This window comes from Chelonia mydas, chromosome 4, assembly GCF_015237465.2.
Source record: "Chelonia mydas isolate rCheMyd1 chromosome 4, rCheMyd1.pri.v2, whole genome shotgun sequence".
In the NCBI taxonomy this organism is placed as follows: Eukaryota; Metazoa; Chordata; order Testudines; family Cheloniidae; genus Chelonia; species Chelonia mydas.
The window spans coordinates 49,988,147-50,013,772 of NC_057852.1; positions in this window are offsets into that span (position 1 = coordinate 49,988,147).

Sequence of the window (25,626 nt, forward strand, 5' to 3'; positions counted from 1 at the left end):
AAATGAGTGCAATCTAATATTTCTGTACTGCTATTTTATGAGCCAGAGTGCAATATACAGTGTATCTATATTTTATAGCCTTAAAATATACATTTCTTTACAATGGCAATCTATTGCCTGTAGAAATAAATAATGTTTTTTCTTCTAAAATGATACACAAATAATAAAACTACATTAAAGACTGAGAACACTGCTTTGTAAAAATTGACTTGGGGGACTAACTGCAAGCATACATAAACATGCTGAAATGAGGCTTTCACAGAGAAAGAGTTATCAGATGGAGATCACAGGTGGATTAAGTTACTAAGCTGTGTCACAGCAACAGGTAAAGCCCTTGTACTTCCTCCCCCCGCATCCCATTCCTTTAAACAGTCAAGACTGACAAGAAAGGTCATAGCCAAGACCAGCAGAAGTCAGCTAGGAACAATGATAGATTAGCCTATCTAGGCTCTCTCATCTGCTATTTGAGAATATACAAAAGAAGTTGTAGAAATAGATCTTATGAAAATAAATTTTGAAAAGGACGACAAAGAAGTTCATGTGAAATGTTCATATTCATGCTGTTAGTTGACAAACAAGGAGAACGAGAGCAATCATTTTGTTATTTCTTTTTTAATTTTCAACAGGTTGATTTTTAATGGGAGTTGAGAGTGCTCAGCACCTTTTGAGAGTGCAGGGTGAAACAGTAAAACAATAACTTTAGGAAATTCATGAAGAAATCCGGGAGCTCCAGACAGAACAAAGAATATCCATAATCAATACAATAAAAAGCACCAATTCTCTACTAGTGGTTAATCCACTAGTGTACAAATGGGCAATCAGATTAGAGGTGGAATATCTAATAATTACTGGATTTTTAAGAGCCCAGGACTATACTCTTTCATCCAAGCCATATTCCCATTGCAGTAAATGGGAGTTTAGCTTGTGTAAAAATTATGGCATAGGATCCTAAGTAGTAACTTTTTTTTTAAAGTCCTACATTTTAAAAAAGTTGTTAGCCATTCAAGCTCAAAGAGGAAGACGGAGAGAGAAACGTGGAAGATTATTCATGTCTGACCAAGATGAAACAATTAGTATTTCAGTTTTTTACTTGAAATGATGGAAAATGTTATTCTGCCATATAGGCCTGCAACGAAATGAAAAGCCTTAGTTCTATAATGAAAATGCTACAAACTAAATGCCAAACATATCTGCGCAGTTAAAATCAGCAGCAGCAAAGTAGTGATACTGAACCCAAAGCTGTTTATTAATTGCAGAAAGACACAGCACCAAAGGGAACTTTTACTGATACTAGTACTGAACAATAGAACATGGTATCAGCACACAGAGCAGCTTGCAATTGTTTGGTTAAACAAAATGAAAATGTTAGTACTCATGGCAACTTAACTGCACAAGCAAGAGAAACAGTAGCAGCAGCCATCACTTATGACCATTATCATTATGAACTTAATTCTTCAACTCATAATATTTGGCATGACAAAAAATTAAGACTGTCTTCCTAATCCAGGTGTTTTATTTGTTCATTGTAAGTATTTGCCAAAAAAAGTCATTACAATCTGAAATTCATTACGCTAATGACATGTGTATTTTGGGTTATAAGTGAGTAATACTGACTAGTAAATGGACAACTTAATTTTGTGCCATTCATATATGCATCTAGCAAAACAGTTTATAAATTAAGATATATTTTGACTAAGTTTACAATTAGTCATTTACACATTGTGCATGATCACCAAAATAAATGTTTGCAACTGAAATGTAAACAATTCTATTGAAGAAATATGTCTGAGAAGAGAACGTCTCTTATTCTACCATACCTAAATGGTCACAAAACAATTAATATGAGTACAAAGTTTATGGTCAGACAAGTGTTAACTCATCTAAACAGAAATATTAAGTATTCTGGTTACTAATTTTACATTTATATTATATTATCACACATATAATATACATATACACTGACCCCTTAATATATGTCATTCTTCACCCTAATGTATAAAATACACTTAGGGTACTTCTACATTTAAGTTGGAGGCATATTTTCCAGATTGGCTAGACATATGTGCCCTTGAGCTTGATCTTGATCAAGTTGTGTGCTAAAAATAGAAGTGTAGCCATGACAACACAACCAGCAGGATGGATTAGCTGCCCTGGTACAATCTCATCTTGGACCCTGGGTTTGTACTCAGGCACCACTCATGCCACCAAAAGGTACACTTCTATTCAATCTGGCCCAAAATTCCTTATAGCAACTCAAAGGGTGCTGAGGATTGCAAAGTTATATTTACACACATTTCAACATGTATTCTTGCGAGTGCTTGTAAATCTGCACTGTGCTTCTATTGCATTTGAAAACCAAAGTAATACCAAGTGCACTTGGTTCATAGAACTTTCTCTCGGCTTATTTATTAAATTGCTTTGAGATCCTCCAACAAAATAATTATATAATCACAAGCTGGTTTGCCAATTATTACTAAAGATGCAGTACTTTTTTCATGGCTAGAAGGGGAGACGTCGAACTACTCAAATAATAAAACAACCAAAAGCATGTTTGTAAAAGGCTAAAGTTAGTGAAAACATTTTCAATTTTTCACCTCTCCATTGCCTATGTCAAAGCATACTTCAAAAGTGGAGTTTTTGTAATGACCTGAAGTGAAGTACTGATGTGGTGGAACATTATATGTTAATTAAAGGAACAACTGAGTCAATGGATCCAAAAGACATCTGATGTAAGTGGATGCAACTTCACTGTCTTTAACGAAGTTACACCGGCTTATACCAGTTCTAAATCTGGCCCATTAACTTTAGGTCCATCTTTTCAACCTGGCCTCTAATTTTGGAGATATGGTTATCACACTTATGTTTGCGATGGTCATCTGATCATGCAAATCAGATAATTGTGTAAATAGATGGATTCAATATTGAACAACACAGGCTATTATACCCTCATATAAAGTCAGTGTAGCTGTACCAATTTATACCAGCTCAGCATCTGGCCCCCCCACCTTTTGAAAAGTGAAACAAAAATCAACATCATGATAACACACAGACTCTCTGGCCATATTCATCCCTGGAACAATAACTTTGACTTCAGTGAAGCACCATTAGTAGGAATGAGTTTGGTTCCAAGTGTCTTACTCATGCAGTGTCCAATACCATTAACCACTTACCATAGTGCAGGCACTACGGTATTCACAAAATGTTGCAGCACCTATTTCCATAGACTGTTAGAGCACTTATAAGATGCCTTGCCTTGCCGACTGTGGAATATACAATCCTGAGTTAGGCACCTAGAATCTCTATACAACCCATGGGGAGACTTGGGTGCCCAAAAATGGGATTCACAAAAACCAGTATGTTGAGTGAGGATCCACCTACGCTAGCTAACAGGAAATGCCAAAGAGAGGAATGGGGCCTAAACACTGCCCCTCAAAGGGAAATAAGCATCTAACTTCAAGTTGGTGAGGATCACCTATCTCCACTTGGGATTCACAGATGTTATTACCCTCCAGAGGTTGGGCATGTAAACTAGGTTAGTGGTGGTGCCCCCCATATTTTTTTATCCCAGTGGTTAGAGCAGTTTCCCAAGAGTTGGCAGACCCAGGTTCCATCCCCACTTGGCTTGACTTGTATATTGGTTATTCTGGAACATGTTTCTCTCATTTTCTGCTGTTGAAGTGGTTCCACATTGTATAAATTTTGAAATATGCATTGGGCCAACAAGAAACAGTAAGAGTGACTTTATAGTCCAGTGGTCTCCAGGTAGGAGACTCAAGTTATCTTGCTCCAATGAATATTTAAATTACTTATACACAGTGGAGCAGTGGAGTGAAGTATTGCTGAAGACACATTCACTTTTTCCTGACTGCCTAAATGAATGTCCCTGGCTTGCTTTCTATCCTATGCCTTTTCCCATTCTCTCTCATTCTGGGAAAGAGAATGAAATAAGTGACATAAAATTCAGCAACATTATCTAGTGAATTTTCCCAAGTGTTCCCAACAGAATTTCCCCCCAAGGACATCCATATAACCTACTTTCTCCTCTAGCCTCCTACCTGATGAAATTAAGGCTGCAACAATCATTTTGTAACAAACAGAATTTACTTTGAGACATTCTCCTTTATCCCCCTTCCCTCTTTTCTGACAAATATATTATAGATATAGGGGATCCTCCCCACAAACCACTGAAGAGAATTTTTTTGCTTTGACTTTTGTTTTATGTGTTGTAATTCTCAGTTTCCCTTGCATACGGGCCAGTTCCTGCAAACATACACATCAGTATCTTCAATCCCATCAGTAATCCCTTGAATTTAAGCATTTGCCAGATTGGGCACCCTATGAATCAGTCTAATGTACTGCATAAATCTGATGCATTGAGATGAGAGTATACCCTTTAGCTTCTTTGCATGTTAATCGTTAGCTTTGAGCTGAATGGAAATGTACTCTTCCCAGCACTGTCACAGTAGCACATCTTTAATTTAATTTTAAGCAGGTAGATTCTTTCTTCTAAATTGTTGAATTGGCTAATGGCTGCTGGGCCTTTTCAGATTGTTTTGCATTTATTGCTTCTCTTTTACCATTGCTATTCCAAAGCCTCCACTGCCAATTACAGTATGAAAATATCTTGGAGAATGAGCTCACAGACTCAGCCAAATTCAAGGAGACATTCAGTAATATATTCAGTTTTCTTTAATACCTTCAGTCCCATTTCTAATCCTTAAGTTTAATTAAACTCAGTGTTTTCCATTTACAACCCTATACTTAGAATGTTATTCTTCTGAAACCAGACTGTATCTCTGTGTCCTAGTCAATTGGTTTTTAGATGAATTGTGGGCATATGCAATTATTAGGTTTGATAAATATATAGAATGCAATCAGGACGTAAGGTTTGTGGTAAAGTGGTCAACATATGACTACAGGAAAACTCATGTAGCATGAAGAAAATTAATAGGATTCATGAACCCACTTTGAAACGTACATCGATGAAAATTTCTGCATTAGGACAAGCATGACCAGAATGTTGCAAACCTGTAATTGTTAGTCCCTTAAGTTGATGCAGTCTTGGGGGAGATAAGAGAAGTGAAGGGGTGGGAGGAGAACCTAACTCACAAGGCTCTTTAGATTTCTCACTTGACCCCTTTCCCTTTCACCATCCATTAAGGCAATTATCTCTGATCAATTTGCAAGCTTTTTTCTTTACGCTTCAAACTAGTTCTTTTTCATGGACATTTACCATATGTTTTGAAGAGTCTATTATGGTTCCAATTGATTCTTTGAGCATAGAATCATAGAATCATAGAATATCAGGGTTGGAAGGGACCCCAGAAGGTCATCTAGTCCAACCCCCTGCTCAAAGCAGGACCAAGTCCCAGTTAAATCATCCCAGCCAGGGCTTTGTCAAGCCTGACCTTAAAAACCTGTAAGGAAGGAGATTCTACCACCTCCCTAGGTAACGCATTCCAGTGTTTCACCACCCTCTTAGTGAAAAAGTTTTTCCTAATATCCAATCTAAACCTCCCCCATTGCAACTTGAGACCATTACTCCTCGTTCTGTCATCTGCTACCATTGAGAACAGTCTAGAGCCATCCTCTTTGGAACCCCCTTTCAGGTAGTTGAAAGCAGCTATCAAATCCCCCCTCATTCTTCTCTTCTGCAGACTAAACAATCCCAGCTCCCTCAGCCTCTCCTCATAAGTCATGTGCTCTAGACCCCTAATCATTTTTGTTGCCCTTCGCTGGACTCTTTCCAATTTATCCACATCCTTCTTGTAGTGTGGGGCCCAAAACTGGACACAGTACTCCAGATGAGGCCTCACCAGTGTCGAATAGAGGGGAACGATCACGTCCCTCGATCTGCTCGCTATGCCCCTACTTATACATCCCAAAATGCCATTGGCCTTCTTGGCAACAAGGGCACACTGCTGACTCATATCCAGCTTCTCGTCCACTGTCACCCCTAGGTCCTTTTCCGCAGAACTGCTGCCTAGCCATTCGGTCCCTAGTCTGTAGCGGTGCATTGGATTCTTCCATCCTAAGTGCAGGACCCTGCACTTATCCTTATTGAACCTCATCAGATTTCTTTTGGCCCAATCCTCCAATTTGTCTAGGTCCTTCTGTATCCTATCCCTCCCCTCCAGCGTATCTACCACTCCTCCCAGTTTAGTATCATCCGCAAATTTGCTCAGAGTGCAATCCACACCATCCTCCAGATCATTTATGAAGATATTGAACAAAACGGGCCCCAGGACCGACCCCTGGGGCACTCCACTTGACACCGGCTGCCAACTAGACATGGAGCCATTGATCACTACCCGTTGTGCCCGACAATCTAGCCAGCTTTCTACCCACCTTATAGTGCATTCATCCAGCCCATACATCCTTAACTTGCTGACAAGAATGCTGTGGGAGACCGTGTCAAAAGCTTTGCTAAAGTCAAGAAACAATACATCCACTGCTTTCCCTTCATCCACAGAACCAGTAATCTCATCATAAAAGGCGATTAGATTAGTCAGGCATGACCTTCCCTTGGTGAATCCATGCTGACTGTTCCTGATCACTTTCCTCTCCTCTAAGTGCTTCAGGATTGATTCTTTGAGGACCTGCTCCATGATTTTTCCAGGGACTGAGGTGAGGCTGACTGGCCTGTAGTTCCCAGGATCCTCCTTCTTCCCTTTTTTAAAGATGGGCACTACATTAGCCTTTTTCCAGTCATCCGGGACTTCCCCCGTTCGCCACGAGTTTTCAAAGATAATGGCCAAGGGCTCTGCAATCACAGCCGCCAATTCCTTCAGCACTCGCGGATGCAATTCGTCCGGCCCCATGGACTTGTGCACGTCCAGCTTTTCTAAATAGTCCCTAACCACCTCTATCTCTACAGAGGGCTGGCCATCTCTTCCCCATTTTGTGATGCCCAGCACAGCAGTCTGGGAGCTGACCTTGTTAGTGAAAACAGAGGCAAAAAAAGCATTGAGTACATTAGCTTTTTCCACATCCTCTGTCACTAGGTTGCCTCCCTCATTCAGTAAGGGGCCCACACTTTCCTTGGCTTTCTTCTTGTTGCCAACATACCTGAAGAAACCCTTCTTGTTACTCTTGACATCTCTTGCTAGCTGCAGCTCCAGGTGCGATTTGGCCCTCCTGATATCTTTCCTACATGCCCGAGCAATATTTTTATACTCTTCCCTGGTCATATGTCCAACCTTCCACTCCTTGTAAGCTTCTTTTTTATGTTTAAGATCCGCTAGGATTTCACCATTAAGCCAAGCTGGTCGCCTGCCATATTTACTATTCTTTCGACTCATCGGGATGGTTTGTCCCTGTAACCTCAACAGGGATTCCTTGAAATACAGCCAGCTCTCCTGGACTCCCTTCCCCTTCATGTTAGTCCCCCAGGGGATCCTGGCCATCTGTTCCCTGAGGGAGTCAAAGTCTGCTTTCCTGAAGTCCAGGGTCCGTATCCTGCTGCTTACCTTTCTTCCCTGCGTCAGGATCCTGAACTCAACCAACTCATGGTCACTGCCTCCCAGATTCCCATCCACTTTTGCTTCCCCCACTAATTCTACCCGGTTTGTGAGCAGCAGGTCAAGAAAAGCGCCCCCCCCTAGTTGGCTCCCCTAGCACTTGCACCAGGAAATTGTCCCCTACGCTTTCCAAAAACTTCCTGGATTGTCTATGCACCGCTGTATTGCTCTCCCAGCAGATATCAGGAAAATTAAAGTCACCCATGAGAATCAGGGCATGCGATCTAGTAGCTTCCGTGAGTTGCCGGAAGAAAGCCTCATCCACCTCATCCCCCTGGTCCGGTGGTCTATAGCAGACTCCCACCACTACATCACTCTTGTTGCACACACTTCTAAACTTAATCCAGAGACACTCAGGTTTTTCCACAGTTTCGTACCGGAGCTCTGAGCAGTCATACTGCTCCCTTACATACAGTGCTACTCCCCCACCTTTTCTGCCCTGCCTGTCCTTCCTGAACAGTTTATAACCATCCATGACTGTACTCCAGTCATGTGAGTTATCCCACCAAGTCTCTGTTCAGACTCAGGACAGTTGACAAAACAGGTCTTTATATTGTATTTCTAAAATCTAAGATGTTAATGGTAAAGGTGAAAGCAGCACAAGATTTGGTTCATATGGGCTACATGAACCAGGCCTGACAAGGTCTGTTACTTTTGCTATCCCATGACCAAAACCTACATTTGCACTTGGAGGTTTGGATTCTATAATATCCGAATCTCCCTCCTCCCCAGACCTCCTGGGTCTGCTCTCATAACTAGCTCTGGAGAATGCTGTATACCAGCAAGTACATTTTTCCTAGGATGTTCCCTAGCAATCATGCAAATATTTATGGGTCTTCTATGATCCTGTGGTCAGTCTAACAGCAATTTCCCATTTTCTCAACCAGTCTAGTTAACTGGGTCCTTGTGAGCATAAATTAATGTCTGTACAGTGATTGGAATATTCTGTACAGCACCATATAAATGGTAATTACTGTAGGGAACAACAACAACAGGAGGTTGAGTGCTTCCTGCAGCTCCCCTGAAGTTCTATATAAATTTTGGAGAGGGAGTTGACCTTACCTGGTAGCTGCTCCCTTTTTCTTCTATTGTCAAACAGGCACCTGGCCTCTCCTCTGAGTTTTCAGAAGATAACAGGAAGCAGCGTCTGGAGGAAGGGATAGGAGAGGAGCAAGTCCCCTCGCAAGGCAACAAAAGTAAGTTTGTGGAATCTCCTACTGGGCGGAAACAAATGCCAGAGGAAGGGATTGGGGAGCCCTGTGCTCTGTGAATAGCACCAATTTGTGTGCAGAAATTTATGAACTTGGCTTCTGTTTGTGGGTACTGCACGTCTAGAAGCAATCTCATCCTGATGTGGGATGGGTTGTAGCTGATCATTTCCCATAGCCTTAGTTAATGCTACTAGCTGCTCTGATGAAGCCTAATCCACCTCCCATTGAACATAGTGGGAAGCTTTCCATTGACATCAGGAGGAATTAGATTTGGCACAGGATTTTTATGTTCGTGGATGTGTTTCATTTGCGGGTTGTTCTAGTTTTTTTAGACTTTTGATGAGTAGTCATCTTCTGAGCAGATTTATTATGAATAAAATCCAAAGAATAATAAAACTTAGTAATAAAACTATTGTTCTTTTTATACTTCCCCTTTAAAAAAAAAGTGTGAGAATTTACTGTTTAAGAAAGACTCCACTGCTGGATCTTATACATGCTCAGATACTTTCCTCTGTGGTGACTTGATTCTGAGCTTATTGTATCGAACAGAAGGGCAGCAGCAGTACAAACTTCCAGCTACTCATTGCTGCACCAGTATGCCTCAACCAAGACCAGGAGTACCAACAAGGAGAGACTAATTCAATCTCCCGTCAATTCTTGATTATGCTAAGACTACCAACTAGAATGCCACTTGTAGTGGCTGTTTCTGTGATGTGGATTCTTGTTTGTGCTGAACTGAATTGACACCAAACTCATTCACATAGGTCATTACCTGTGAAACACCTCTTCACTTTAGTACTGTGGCCTCCATAAGTCACTTACATTTTCTGGCACACTTCTCCCCAAGGGTTTTCTAGTTATTTTATCTATATTAGATTAAAGGTATTTCTTACTGTATACTACAGACTAATTTTTAGTCTGTTTTTTGCTCTGCAACATAGGACTTTGCAAGTAGGGGTCATGAATGACATTGTGAATTTATGCTTATTCAATGAAGGTTATTTTCTCACTGCTTCTTTAGATCACTAAAAAGCACCTTTGATCATAAAATTCTCTTTGATCAACTCAAGCAAGGTCTTCAGAGGTGTGTTAAATTGTTCAGATTGAATAAAATCATTATTTTACAGAGAGATGGTTTTCTCCTTTCTGCTCTTAACTTTAGCAGTGTATTACCAATGAGATTTCTTGGTGTTTCATTATTTATTAGCTGAATATCCCAAGATTTTAATTATTATTATTTCTTCTATTATACAATGTCATTCTCTAGTATTCTAAATGGTTACTGTTAGCTGAATATCCCAAGATTTTAATTATTATTATTTCTTCTATTATACAATGTCATTCTCTAGTATTCTAAATGGGTACTGAGGGTTTTGTACTACATTGGTACTGAAACTTTAGGGAAATAATTTTAGATTCCCATCACTGGTTTTATTTTCTTGCAGTATCAAGTCTTAGAAATTGTTAAAAGTTATTTGTTTATACTTATTTTGTGTTCTCTATACACAAAGAGTAAATGGATGATTTGTTGTGATCTGAATGTAAATAAATCAAATTGAAAGAACAAAAGTAAATTATTAATAAAAGAGCACTCTGTGTGTGTGTAGTCTTTTAATAGAAATCTGTATTGATGAAAGCCAACATCTTGGCTGATATGAACCACAGGCCTCTGCACTGAGAGCATAAGTCTCTATAGCTTAAGCTAAAGTGCCAGCTGTAGTAGTCCTACATTCTCTCTGGGTCGAGCAGAAAAGGTAATCCATAACACATACACTGACCACTGGGTTACATGGGACTACAGTAGTTCAAATCCTAGATAAATCCCCATTTATGTGATGACCAATATCTTGACCAACAACAAAAGGACTGAACTAGGGAACACTAAAGCTAAATACCTATCTCTACAGCTTTTGCTAAAGAGCCAGGCTCTTTGGGTCTGAAATACGTTCATATCCTTTGTAGACCAGGCACAGGAGAATGCATACACACTCCGATGTGTTCCACTTGCCAGTCTTAGTAGACAGCACACTCCTTAGAGAGATTTAATGGTGCAGAACACAGAGACAGATATATAGCTACATCTACACACCACACTTCATCCATATTAAAGGTTTCTTCCTTGTAGATATGACGGTACAAATTCTAAGCCAAATGTAATATTAGCAGATTCACATGGCTATGTTTTAGCCATAGTGGCATGTAGAAGAATTCCATCTTGAATGATACCTTTCACATCTCCTTCCTTCAGCAAGCATCAGAATGGGAGGATTAAGGTTTCTTAAATCCCTCAAAATTGCATCTTCCAACCTCATTTTTGTTTGGTCTTGTGTCTGCTTCCTTGGACCTCAGCTCTATAAACATTCTGTAAAAGCATACCTTCTTTTGCATATTGGAATTGACCCCACCATTGCTGCTGTTTGTCCTAAACTGATGCAAGACTTCAGCTTTCCAGGATTGTCTAAGTATCTCCTACTTTGTGACAAAAATCCAAACAACTTTGCTAGTGACAAGCAGCAAAGCCCTCCAGGCACTGTTATCCCTCAGCACAACAACATGTGGAGCTGCACACCCAGTTAGATTGCATGAATGCTCTCAGAGCCACTCATGAATCACACAGAAAAAGGCACCAGCAAATCTCCCAAGCCCCCAGCCTGACACTCCAGGACTGTACCGTCTTGCCCTGGTCAGAAGCCTAAGCAGTGTTAGTTTATTACCCAATATGCCCCTCACTCAATGTGGAGAGGACATACACAAGCCTTTGTAAACTGAGTTGATTTCCCAAGCACTTTAACCAAAACATAGTGTGTTAGGTAAAGTATAAAACAGATTTATTAACTACAGAAAGATAGATTTTAAGTGATAAGTGGTAGGCAGAAAAGGTCAGAGATTGTTTACTTTTTTTTTTTTTTTTTTTGGTATCTCGCAGGCTAAATCGTAAACCCATTACACTAGGCAGTATTTAGAACAAACAGTTCTCTCACCCCACTTGATTTTACAGTTCTTAATACACAGGCTTCCCCTTTTAAACCTGGGATCAGTCTCCTCAATTGAAGTCTTTGTCTTCCCGGCATTCTTCTTGCTTCCAGTTTAGGTGGAGGAGGAGAAAAGCGAAGAGCCGCTCTTCCTTATTTTATACCTTTAATCTATGTGCCTGGAAAATACTAACCCAAACATGTCCTGGTGGGCTTTGCTGAGCTACTGGGTTGAGCAATCCCTCTGGTGTGGTCTTGTGCAACTGAGACATGGAGTTGAGCAGTACCCATTGTGTGGTGCTTGTGCAACTGAATTGAAAATCACTTGATTACAACTGCCCTGCTGATTAATGGTCATTGAACACCCTCTTGGGAGTGATTCACCTCCTTTTTATGTCACTAGCAACCTTAAAACATATTTCAGTAACAACCATAGAGCAAAATCTCATAACCTGATACATATTAACGATATACATGTTTTGATACAACAATTGGTTTCAGCAGATTGTAACCTTTCATAAGATATTTTACATGACATGCTCTGTATGAAATATAAGAACATAAGAATAGCCACACTAGCTGAGACCAAAGGTCCATCTAGCCCAGTATCCTGTGTTCTGACAGTGGCCAGTGCCAGGTGCCCCAGAGGGAATGAACAGAACAGGTAACCATCAAATGATCTATCTCCCCTTGCCCATTCCCAGCTTCTGTCCATCCTGGCTAATAGCCATTGATGGACCTATTCTCCATGAACTTATCTAGCTCTTGTTTGAGCCCTGTTATAGTTTTGACCTTCACAAGATCCTTTGACAAGGTGTTCCACAGGTTGACTGTGTGTTGTGTGAAAAAAAATACTTATTTTTGTTTGTTTTAAACTTGCTGCCTATTAATTTCATGTGGTGACCCCTAGTTCTTGTGTTATGAGGAGTAAATAACACTTCCTTATTTACTTTCTCCACCTCAGCCATGATTTTATAGACTGCTATCATATCCCCCCTTAGTTGTCTCTTTTCCAAGCTGAAAAGTCCCAGTCTTATTAATCGCTCTTCATCTGAATGCCATACCATACCTCTAATCATTTTTGTTGCCCTTTTCTAAACATTTTGCAATTCCAATATATCTTTTCTGAGATGGGGTGACCACATCTGCACATAATATTCAAGATGTGGGCATACCATGGATTTATGTAGAGGCAATAAGATATTTTCTGTCTTATTTTCTATCCCTTTCTTAATGATTCCCAACATCCTGCTTGCTTTTTTGCTTGCCGTTGTACATTGAGTGGATGTTTTCAGAGAACTAGACACAATGACTTCAAGATATCTTTCTAGAGTGGTAACAGCTAATTTAGATCCCATCATTTTATACATATAGTTAGGATTATATTTTCCAATGTGCATTACTTTGCATTTATCAACATTGAATTTCATCTACAATTTTGTTGCCCAGTCACCCAGTTTTGAGAGATCCTTTTATAGCTCTTCACAATCTGCCAGGGACTTTACTATCTTGAGTAGTTTTGTATCATCTACAAATTTTGCCACCTCATTGTTTACCTTTTTTCCACATCATTTATGAATATGTTGAATAGGGCAGGTCCCAGAACAGACCCTGGGAAGACACCACTATTTATGTCTCTCCATTCTGAAAACTGAGTAGTTATTCTTACCTTTTGTTTCTTATCTTTTAACCAGTTACCAATCCACAAGAGGATCTTCCCTCTGATCCCTCTTATCTTGTCTCTTATCCCAGCTTACTTTGCTTAATAGCCTTTGGTGAGGGACTTCATCAAAGACTTTCTGTAAATCTAAGTACATTCTATCCACTATATCCCCCTTGTCCACATGCTTGTTGACCTCCTCAAAGAATTCTAGTAGATGGGAAATCATGCCTTACCATTTACACAAACCATGTTGACTCTTCCCCAACAAATTACGTTCATCAATGTGTCTGATAATTTTGTTCTTTACTATAATTTCAACCAGTTTCCCTGCTACTGAAGTCAGGCTTACTGACCTGTAATTGGTGAGATCATCCCTGGAGCCCTTTTTTTAAAAATTGGCATCACATTACCTATCCTCCAGTCATTTGGTACAGAAGCTGATTTAAATGATAGTTTACAGAATACAGTTAGTAGTTCTGCAATTTCACATTTGAGTTCCTTCAGAACTCTGGGGTAAATACCATCTGGCCATAGTGACTTATTACTGTTTAGTTTATCAATTTGTTCCAAAACCTCCTCTAAAGACACTTCAATCTGAGACAGTTCCTCAGATTCATTACCTAAAATGAATGGCTCAGGTTTTGGAATTTCCTTCCCATCCTCAGCTGTGATCACTTAGGGATGGGATTTTTAAAGCCCCAGTCTTCCTGAGTAGCCCCGCCCCCTGGTTAAGGGTTGATAGGTGTTTGACGGGGTTGGGACTCACCAACCCAGCGCCTCCCGCTGGCACGTCTGGGAATTAGCTCAGTCCATGCGGAGTGCCCTCTGTCAGTGGTGTCCCGTCCGTCTTTCGTCCTCTGTTGGCGTCTGGACCAGCGTTGCTCTCTCCATGGCGACATCCGCTTCAGGACACTGCCCCCCAGCTGTGCCCACTGCTCCAGTCCAGCCCCCTTCCAGGGGTCTGGTGTTATCAGCAGTCCATGATCTGCACCTGCTATAGTGGCTGGCTTCAGCCTCAGAGTCTAGCCCCTTGTTGCAGGGACCAGCCACAGCCTGGATCAGGCCACGCTTCTCTTCAGCCACGTGTAGCACAAGGGGGAAGAGGGGGACCCAGGCCCACCCACTAGTCTGGGTCCCAACCCAGGAACCCTCTAGCGGCAGCCTCTCTGCCCTCTTTCTCTCCTCTTGCCCTGCTATTGTCCCTGGACCGCTTCCCCTTTGGCCCTATGCACCTGCCCAGCCCTTAGTAGCTAGGCCGGCAGCCTGGGGTTTTCCTTGGCCGGAGCTCCCCCAGTTCCTTCTGCCCTTCCCCAGCACTGCTCTGTCCAAGGTGCAGCCTTTCAGCTCATGAGCCAGTCCTCCTCCTTTGCCCGCCAGGGAGAGACCGTCCTGCTCTTTGCTAGGCAGCCTTTATATAGGGCCTATGATGGCTCTGATTAGCTCTCCCCAGGCCTTCTCTGATTGGCTGCGGGTCTGCACAGCCTCTCTGGCCTGGTTCAGCCCTTCTTCTCAGGGGGGTAGGGCACTGCACCACCACAAGGTGCTAAAGGGCATAGGGATCAAAGCCTCATTAAGAAGCTCTCAGCCTTGCCTAGCAGGCCACTGGGCTCAGCACATGGTCCCGCGAACAGACAGACCACATGGTATATTTCAGTCAAGCAGCAAGCACACCACAAACACACACACACACATACTACAAACAACAAACTTACCCAAAGGGTCACGTAATCATTTCTCCATCACCTGCAGAACTCTCTCACAAAACTCCCGTTAGCTGCTCCTGTTCTTATCTTAGTTGTCACAGAGACACCCGCCGCATCCAAACAAAGTCATTTCAAGATGCTGAAATTCTAGTGATGCAAGACCAATCTGACATGTGACTTCTTCAAATATAAAGCCACCTGTTGTCACCTGACTATCCCAATAGATAAAAATATTTACCCATTCAATGTCATTGCTATCTACACGAAGCATTGGCAGGTCATTTTTAGGAGGCATGCATAGCTTTGGTTTTATTACCATTGATCATAAGTCCCACAGATTCTGCAGTTATTTGCTGTTCTTCCAACATTAACTGTAGTTGATCAGTAGTCTTTCCAAGTAAGGCAATATCATCTGCATGCTCATGATCCTCAAATGATGTATCATTAAACTTCACACCTCCTACTGCAGCCTCAATCAGCTTTTTCATCGGCTTGTCTATTGGAACATTTAATAATGGAGGTGAGAAAACACATCTCTGGCATACTTTTGATTGTCCTCAAAACCAGACTAATAGAATCATAGAATATCAGGGTTGAAAGGGACCTCAGGAGGTCATCTAGTCGAACCCCCTGCTCAAAGCAGGACCAATCCCCAACTAAATCATCCCAGTCAGGGCTTTGTCAAGCCTGACCTAAAAAAACACAAAGGGAGGAGATTCCATCATCTCCCTAGGTAACCCATTCCAGTACTTCACCACCCTCCTAGAGAAAAAGTTTTTCCTAATATCCAACCTAAACCTCCCCCATTGCAACTTGAGACCATTACTCCTCGTTCTGTCATCTACTACAACTGAGAACAGTCTAGATCCATCCTCTTTGGAACCCCCTTTCAGGTAGTTGAAAGCAGCTATCAAATCCCCCCTCATTCTTCTCTTCCGCAGACTAACCATCCCAGTTCCCTCAGCCTCTCCTCAGAAGTCATGTGTTCCAGTCCCCTAATCATCTTTGTTGCCCTCCGCTGGACTCTTTCCAATTTTTCCACATCCTTCTTGTAGTGTGGGGCCCAAAACTGGACACAGTACTCCAGATGAGGCCTCACCAATGTCGAATAGAGGGGAATGATCTGCTGACAATGCCCTGACTTATACAGTGCAAAATGTCATTAGCCTTCTTGGCAACAAGGGCACGCTGTTGACTCATATCCAGCTTCTCATCCACTGTAACTCATAGGTCTTTTTCTGTAGAACTGCTGCCAAGCCATTCAGTCCCTAGTCTGTAGCAGTGTAGTGCAGGACTCTGCACTTGTCCTTGTTGAACCTCATCAGATTTCTTTTGGCCCAATCCTCTAATTTGTCTAGAAGTCCAGGGTCCATATTCTGCTGCTCTCCTTTCTTCCTTGTGTCAGGATCCTGAACTTGGCCATCTCATGGTCACTGCCTCCCAGGTTCCCATCCACTTTTTCTTCCCCTACTAATTCTTCCTGGTTTGTGAGCAGCAGGTCAAGAAGAGCTCTGCCCCTAGTTGGTTCCTCCAGCACTTGCACCAGGAAATTGTCTCCTACACTTTCCAAAAACTTCTTGGATTGTCTGTGCACCACTGTATTGCTCTCCCAGCAGATATCAGGGTGATTGAAGTCTCCCATGAGAACCAGGGCCCGTGATCTAGTAACTTCCATTAGTTGCCGAAAGAAAGCCTCATCCACCTCATCCCCCTGGTCTGGTGCTCTATAGCAGACTCCCACCACGACATCACCCTTGTTGCTCACACTTCTAAACTTAATCCAGAGACTCTCAGGTTTTTCTGCAGTTTCATACCGGAGCTCTGAGCAGTCATACTGCTCTCTTACTTACAATGCAACTCCCCCACCTTTTCTGCCCTGCCTGTCCTTCCTCAACAGTTTATATCCATCCATGACAGTACTCCAATCATGCAAGTTATCCCACCAAGTCTCTTATTTCAATCACATCATAATTCCTTGACTGTGCCAGGACTTCCAGTTTTCCCTGCTTGTTTCCCAGGCTTCTTGCATTTGTGTATAGGCACTTAAGATAACTCGCTGATCGTCCCGCTTTCTCAGTATGAGGCAGGAGCCCTCCCCTCTTGCACTCTCCTAAGCATACTTCCTCCCATTATCCCACTTACCTCAGGGCTTTCGTCTCCTTCCCCCAGTGAACCTACTTTAAAGCGCTCCTCACTAAGTTATCCAGACTGCTTGTGAAGATGCTCTTCCCACTCTTCATTAGATGGAGCCCATCTCTGCCTAGCACTCCTCCTTTTTGGAACACCATTCCATGGACAAAGAATCCAAAGCCTTCTCTCTGACACGATTTGTTGATTTCCACGATTCAACAGTCTCTACCTGGGCCTTTTCCTTCCACAGGGAGGATGGATGAGACCACCACTTGCACCTCAAACTCCTTTATCCTTCAACCATTGATCCAACTAAAGTTACCGTTCCTCCATTAGGCATACTACATTTTCAGGTATCCCATACTGGCACAGCAGTATCCACTCTGCTGATCAATGCACAGACTTAGAAGTGGCTGAAAAGTCTTTAAACACAATTTTAACTTCCTTTTGTCATTCTAGTTGTTTTTTAAAATAACATTCTGCAGAGGATATATAGATCAATCTGTAGATCAATCTGTGCAGAAACTAAATTGGCTGTGTTTCATTTTTGGGCTGAGATGATATTTCAGCTAGTACAGTAGGATGATCATAAATACCTCCTCTGGGACTGACAGCAGTGTTATTTTTCCATAGTTTGAGCAAGCTGATTGCTCTCCTTTGTTGAAAAAAGGTATGATGCAGCCCCTTTTCCAATCTTCTGAAATGTGACTGGTTTCCGAAAATTTTCAGAAAACTCTATGAAACCAGTGAACTAAAACCAGACCTCCACTCTTCAGAAGTTATGATCAAATATTGCCAAGAGTACATGCTTAGCTAAATGCCATTAATGCAATTAAAAAAAAACACCTCTGGCTTTGTTTGACGTCCATCTATATAATGTACATGTGTGATTGGTTCAATACACCGTCACAGCCACAACATAATTTTTTGTCAAGGAGGTTTGGGTATGTCTCCAGATCTCTATTGCCTATTTTCCAAAACATTTAATTTCATTTGTGGGGGAGAAGGAAATAGAGTGCAAATGGAGCCCAAACGTCTTTGTGCGACATGAAACTCAGAAATTAGACTTCACCCAGACCTGGCCATTCCTCATTTTCCCCGGGCAAATATGAAAGGGCAAATTATAAAAGATAACCTAAAATTCAACAGAATACACCAAAACTCAATAGCAGCTAAACAAGACACTATAAGGACAGCTAGACTTTCATCTTAATTGTTTCTGGAAAATTATTAAAGGTTCACAATTACACAAACATTGTTAGGACTGGTAGATTGGCTTCCATCTATGCTTTTTTTCATGGGAAGTTTCTGAAGCATTCTAACAGCTGCTTTAAATGACAGGCTTAGTAAAGTAAGAATGCTCAATAATACTTTGAAATCCAAAGCATTGACTGCTTGATGAGAAAGTTAATGATTTATAATCTATCTTTAAACTCCCTGCAATGGAAGAGTTCAAAGAAACGAACACAGTAGGTGGGTATCTAATTCAAAAATACTCCAGAGAAAAATGTATTTGCAGGAAACTTTTAAAGCAAGCTTTCTTTCCAGTGATACAAGTTTATGACTTCTTATTTTTTTTAAAGTGTTTAATATGAACACTCTAAAATCTCTCACAAGTGTAATGATAAAATGGTTATTAACATGGAAGGAGTTCCACTGCATTTGGATCAGAAACATCTCTTTTCAAAAAAAAAGTTATAGGATTCTTCACCATGCCACATAATCAGGTTTTCTGATCTTTTGCACCTCAATAATTATATTTGTACCTTTTGTAAGTGAACTCTAGCAGGCAGAGAACTGTTGCAACTAAAGACTATCCAAGGATTTAAAAGAACAAACGCAAATGTTTTTAACAAGGAGGAATCACTACCCTTCTGTGACAGACTGACAATGTCTTGCACAAACCTTATGGAATTGAGTTAAACCATAGTGAATGTAGTTTACTATTTTTAGAGCTCATTATATTAAAAATACAATTGTCTATGTGTTATTGAGGAATTGTATAGGAAGGGTAAATAGGAGAACAGCAGGGGGTGACTGGGCAAATTCACTGAGGTTGACACATCTGCAGAGAAACAACATCCCCTAGGAGAGGTGCCAATATAAGAGTCTAAACTGGATTCTCCAGGGATCAACAGATAAAGGTAGGATCATTGGATAAGTAGTCTAGTTTAAAACTGGCTCATGGCCTCCTTTTTGATCCAGAAAGGGACAGGACTTCTGGTCCTATAAGGCCCCAATCCTAAGGGAATGGATAGAAGGACTAAACACCAGCCATAATCCTATCAGAGTGAGGAGGTTCTCTCTGGTAAGGTTATTAGTGTGTGCAGGTCTTAACGGTGTTGGCATCCACCTCTCTAGCTGGTACATGCCTGCAATCGCTCAGTTCTGAATGCACTCACATCCCATGAGCAACCTCACAACCCCAACCCCACTGAGCTGATGGTTGTCCAGCTGGTCTTCAGTGAATCAGCCATCCAGCTGAGTCACTCACACACTGTCTCCCTTTCTGGGGTATACAGTCTCTAGTTCTTTCTTACAGCCCTGCTCTGGGACTCTAGCACCAATGCTTCCTTCCTGGAGGCATTGCCTTCTTTAACAGCCCAACAGGAGCTCATCTCCATACCCTCAGTTGGTGTCCTTTCAGCAGCCCTCTCTGGGCTCAGTCTTCAACAGGAGCACATCTTGGTAACCTTACCTAGTCTGGCTTGGTTCTGGGATCAGTCATCTCAATTCTGAAGTATTTAATTTTCCTTTCAAAACATTTTTTTCTTTTTGTCTGATTTACTAATATTTTGAAATGAAAAGTCATCTAGACTCAAGAAACTGAAAATATACCGTTTGAAAATGTCAAAACAAGACACAGACCTTTTTGAAACATTTTCCCCCAAACATTTGAAACATTTCCCCCATAAAACTGACCCTGTTTCTGTTTGGTGTTGACTAATCTATACTTTTCAGAAAAAAAGTTCATCAACCAGCTCTACTATAAATCCTATTACGAGAGTACATATACATAGAAACCACTGACTGTTGGACTTGTCCTTCAGCTCCACCATCACCATCAGGTTCTGATACTCCTATGCTCATTCATCCTCTTCCTTCTCATCCATTCACAGGGTTTATGAAATCATTTCTCTGCCCTCCTCAGGAATGGGTATCACATGTCTCATAGCAATGGTGTGCAACATACATCATACCATGAATATTGTAATCTTATTTATCTCCTCTCTTCCCCAGACCCACCCACAATCACTGTTCTGATCATATTTAATCTATACATATTATTATTTGTACTAGAGAAGCACACAGAGATTCTAGTCAGGATTGGAATACCACTGAACAAGGTATTGACATCATCAGCAGGGCTCTATGCAGGCACATGGAACCACACAAAAAGAGGAAATTTCACGATTGCTGACCTAAACTGTAAGTTTTTTGGGATAAATACTGTCTGGTACCTACCTCTTACAAAAATATAAAATTTAGGTCCTCAATAATGCAATTTTATCCATACACACCAGGGGTCAGCAACGTGTCTGTATATGGACATAAGTGTCCATCATAAAAATTTTGAGGTCTGTGGGGGGCGCAGCTCACCTCAGGCAGCTTGGCTCCCCGCAAGCAGCTCCCCGTCCCTGCTGTTGCTGGTGGAGGGGAGGCACAGTCAGGCAGCTCTGCAACCACACTGCCTCCGTCTACAGGCACCACCCTCCGCAGCTCCCATTGGCCTCGGTTCCTGGCCAATGGGCTGGGAACTGCTAAGTCAGTGCTCGGGGAGAGAGGGACAGAGGCAGCATGCAGCTATGGTGATTTATTTATCCAGCACTGTATGACTCCTTGCCAAGCCTTAATGATTGGAAATGCTGAATCAGTCAGACCTAACTTTGTGGAAGATAGGATCAAAGTGACACTTGGACATTTCAGTGGGGCTGCGAGAAAAAAAAAAGAAGTTTAGACAGATCTGTGAGCTGAATGAAGAGGAATATTCAAATCTGGTTAGCTACAAAAAAAATTCACTGGTTAAGTTTTGCTGCCTACATTGAGAGATTTGAGCTACTGCGGGATTCTCTAGTGCAATACTTTGAAAGATTGTCATTTGGGAATGGGTCTTACAACTACAATACCCACCTGCTGTAGTGAAGTAACAGACTGACAGAGCCAAAAGAGTACCCAGAAGTTACCTACTACAGGGCAGGCCCAACAAAGAAAATAACAGAACGCCACTAGCCATCACCTTCAGCCCCCAACTAAAACCTCTCCAACGCATTATCAAGGATCTACAACCTATGCTAAAGGACGACCCATCACTCTCACAGATCTTGGGAGACAGGCCAGTCCTTGCTTACAGACAGCCCCCCAACCTGAAGCACATACTTACCAGCAACCACATACCACACAACAAAACCACTAACCCAGGAACCTATCCTTGCAACAAAGCCAACTGTGTCCACATATCTATTCAGGGGACACCATCATAGGGCCTAATCACATCAGCCACACTATCAGAGGCTCGTTCACCTGCACATCTACCAATGTGATATATGCCATCATGTGCCAGCAATGCCCCTCTGCCATCTACATTGGCCAAAGCGGACAGTCTCTAATTAAAAGAATAAATGAACACAAATCAGATGTCAAGAATTATAACATTCAAAAACCAGTCGGAGAACACTTCTATCTCTCCAGTCACTCAATTACAGACCTAAAAGTGGCAATTCTTCAACAAAAAAACTTCAAAAACAGACTCCAATGAGAGACTGCTGAATTGGAATTAATTTGTAAACTGGATACAATTAACTTAGGCTTGAATAAAGACTGGGAGTGGAAGTGTCATTACACAAAGTAAAACTATTTCCCCATATTTATCCCCCCTTCCCCCCCCCCCCCCCCCCCCCGCTACTGTTCCTCACACGTTCTTGTCAACTGCTGGAAATGGCCCACCTTGATTATCACTACAAAAGGTTTTTTTTTTCCTCTCCTGCTGGTAATAGCTCACCTTATCCGATTACTCTCCTTACAGTGTGTATGGTAACACCCACTGTTTCATGTTCTCTGTGTATATAAATCTCCCCACTGTATTTTCCACTGCATGCATCCAATGAAGTGAGCTGTAGCTCACGAAAGCTTATGCTCAAATAAATTGGTTAGTCTCCAAGGTGCCACAGTATTCCTTTTCTTTTTGCAGAATATCTATGGCATGTTACAGTCTCCTAAATTCGTTCTGTATCTCATTTTCCTGAATTGGGTTTTGCCACTTCTCGCAGCAATGAATTTGGCACTGCAGAAAGAGATCTCTGATCTGTACAACACATACTGCTCTCTGGAGAAGTACTGTAAGGTCATTTTGAAGCTGCTTAAACAGCCTTCAAATGAGGATTCTATGCTGGAATCTTTTGTATCTCCAAGCAACCTGTCTATCCCTAGGGCCAAGGTCACAGAGATAGATGCTCAGGGAGTGTGAGGAGCAACACTACTTGCCAGAAATGGAGATTGCTCAGGTAAAAGCAATGTCCATCGAATATGCAGAGAAACATGAACAGGCATTCAAGGCCAGGTTTCCTGAAAAAGACTTGGTGAAATGCATGCTTTATTTGGACCCCTGCAACCAAAAGCCACCATTCTCAGAAATTCAAAAACTTTCAGCAAAATTTACAAAGCACATTGACTCCAGCAAGTTTGAAATGCAGTATACATTGTATTGCAAGGATGATGCAGTCAAAACACTTTTCAACTCAAACCACTGTGGCAGTAATGTTATCAAATTATGGTGTCTTTTGTTAAAGTCAAGTGAGAGTGACCTCAGTGACCTGGAAAGGCTTTCACTTCTTTTACTGATACTGATCCCTGACACGTTGCTGTGAACAATGCTTCGGCCACATGAATTCAATCAAAACATCCACAAGGAATCGCTTTGAGAACTGTTGGGTTGATGCCTGTCTACATATTGCAACTTCAACAACAAGCACAAAGGACTTCAACCTAGCTGCGGTGGTGAGGAACATTAAAAAACACTAAAGTGAGTTGAATGTATTATTATTATTATTAGCTAGCTAGGTTACAGGTGGGTTTTTTCAGTGTGGAAAATTATATGTGCTATTTTATGACATAATCACATACCCCCCTGCAAATGTCTATCACTAAGTCCGGTAATTTTGTCAAGTGTCCATCAGGCAACATGGTGGTTGATACAGGCAGCTTCGCCGATGTCAGTGGAGCTCTACATGGATATAGGGGGTGGCCTATGCACAGGCAGTTGCATAATCATAATCTTAAAAAAAGAAAATATTCTCTGATCTATTTTTCCTAAACACCCTGGAGGATGGAATGAAACACGATAAATTATCTAACATTTACGATCCTTCACTTGTACTGAAATTATCTGATATGACTCAGTTATATAGAATCTCTATCTTCAGTTTTAATTTGGCCCCTTACTATTATTAACATCCTTCTTCCTGATATATTTTGACTTTTTTCAACAAGTTTTGTGGCATAACATTTTAAATTCCCCAGTCATTTTCTTGGTTCAAAGGCCTGTCATTTCAAAAACTCTGTGTATTTACACCTAAAAAGGTTAATTTAATTCAGCAAATTTATTGTGTATTTCACCTTTATCATTGCCTTGCTTTACTTTACTTTATAGCTGTTACTAACCAGGTTGAACAACAAAAGCATTGTGTTGGATGAAGAGGGTCTCTGCACTGAAAATGTTTTTCTTCTTACATTTGAATATTAACAATTGACAGGAGAATTTTGTTTCCTCATTAGCATCAAATCTACATGCACCTTTAAGGGTGAGCAGTGGTCCATTCTCTCAAAACACTTATGTGCCCCCAAATTTAGGTGTTGTTTTTTTTTAGTAGTTCTTTAAAGGCCAGATAATGGCTGACCCTGTGTGGTTCATAAGAGGGGGAAAAGAGTGCTTCAGGTGTCCCGCTATACTGGGTGAACCAGTGATCCAGGCCTATATGCTCCCTGGGTGTAAGACAGGAGGAGCATTAGCATCACCAGCAGTGCAAAAAGCTCCAAGAGAGACAGGTCAAGCCTGGGGTCCACCTCAATGAAGCTGGAGCTGGGGGAGTGCATGATGTGCCTCTAAATGACCTGCATCCAGATTTGTATGTAAGAAGTTTTCTTACACCCATCCTCTAGGGCTACCTTACTCAAAAGCAACCGTGCCAGCTTGCAGACATGCTGCACTTGACTCACAGACAGCATCTGTTCTCTTCAACCTCTCACAAAGATTATAGAATGAGTTAACTAATCCAGGGGAATTTAGAGTGGCTGTATTTGTCCACCCTAGTCACACCACCTCTGACACATAATAGCCTGTCTTTGCAGAGTTTTTGCAAAGGCGCAGTGATGGTAGGGTGACCAGATGTCCCAATTTCATAGTGACAGTCCCGATTTTTGGGTCTTTTTCTTATATAGGCTCCTATTCTCCCCCCCATTCCCTGTCCTGATTTTTCACACTTGCTGTCTGGTCACCTTAAGTGATGCTAATACTCTTCCTGTCCTTATACTCACATTTCACATCTATCCACATATCCTCTCTGTACACATGTCCCTCCAGTTTCTTCAATTTTGTTTTCACTGCTTTGTTCTCTTCATTCATTGAGTGGCTTGTAATTTTACTTACCTTCTACATTTTAATGTAAACTGACTGAACTTCTGCTGAAACACCCATGATTATCTCTTATCTAATATGCTATATTCCAATATGCTCATAAATTATATCCACATCTCTCTAATATGCAAAAGAAAACATCACAAAATGAGTCTCCCCCTATTTCTCTTTTATTGCGTCACTCAGTGCCACACACACTTACTTCTGTACCTTGTATAGTACATTCTTGAAATCATCCACAGTGACATCCAATATATACAAACTGTTAGATATACAGCTATGTCACTTATTCCTTTGTTATCCTTCCATTCTACATCCAATTGCAGCATCTGTATTTCTCCTTACAGTAATCAATCATTGACAATTATAGGTAACACTGAATGACACCACCTCCCAGATCATCTAGCCCAACCCCTTTCTTCAGTCAGGAATGATGCTGCATTGTGCTTTCTCTTATTTCTTTAATCTTACATTGATCAACTCCAGTGACTGCACTTTAAGCATCTAACTGGACAATCTATTTATTTTAATTGCCATCAGTACTACCCTCTTCCTCCTGCACTTTGCTATCCATGTGCTAATCCATATCTGGTCTGCCATACTTTGCTCTTGCGCTTTGTGTTTAAAACCAGCCTTCATATTCATAGAACCTCCTGAGAAAATCCATATGGCTTCTTATATCTGCTCTCTGTTCTTAGTACTGGAGTTGATAATGCTAATAAAAAAAATCCACTCATGTCTTCAGCCACTTCAGTTAAAATTTGTATTATTTAACACTTTGCCACTGAAACGTCTAG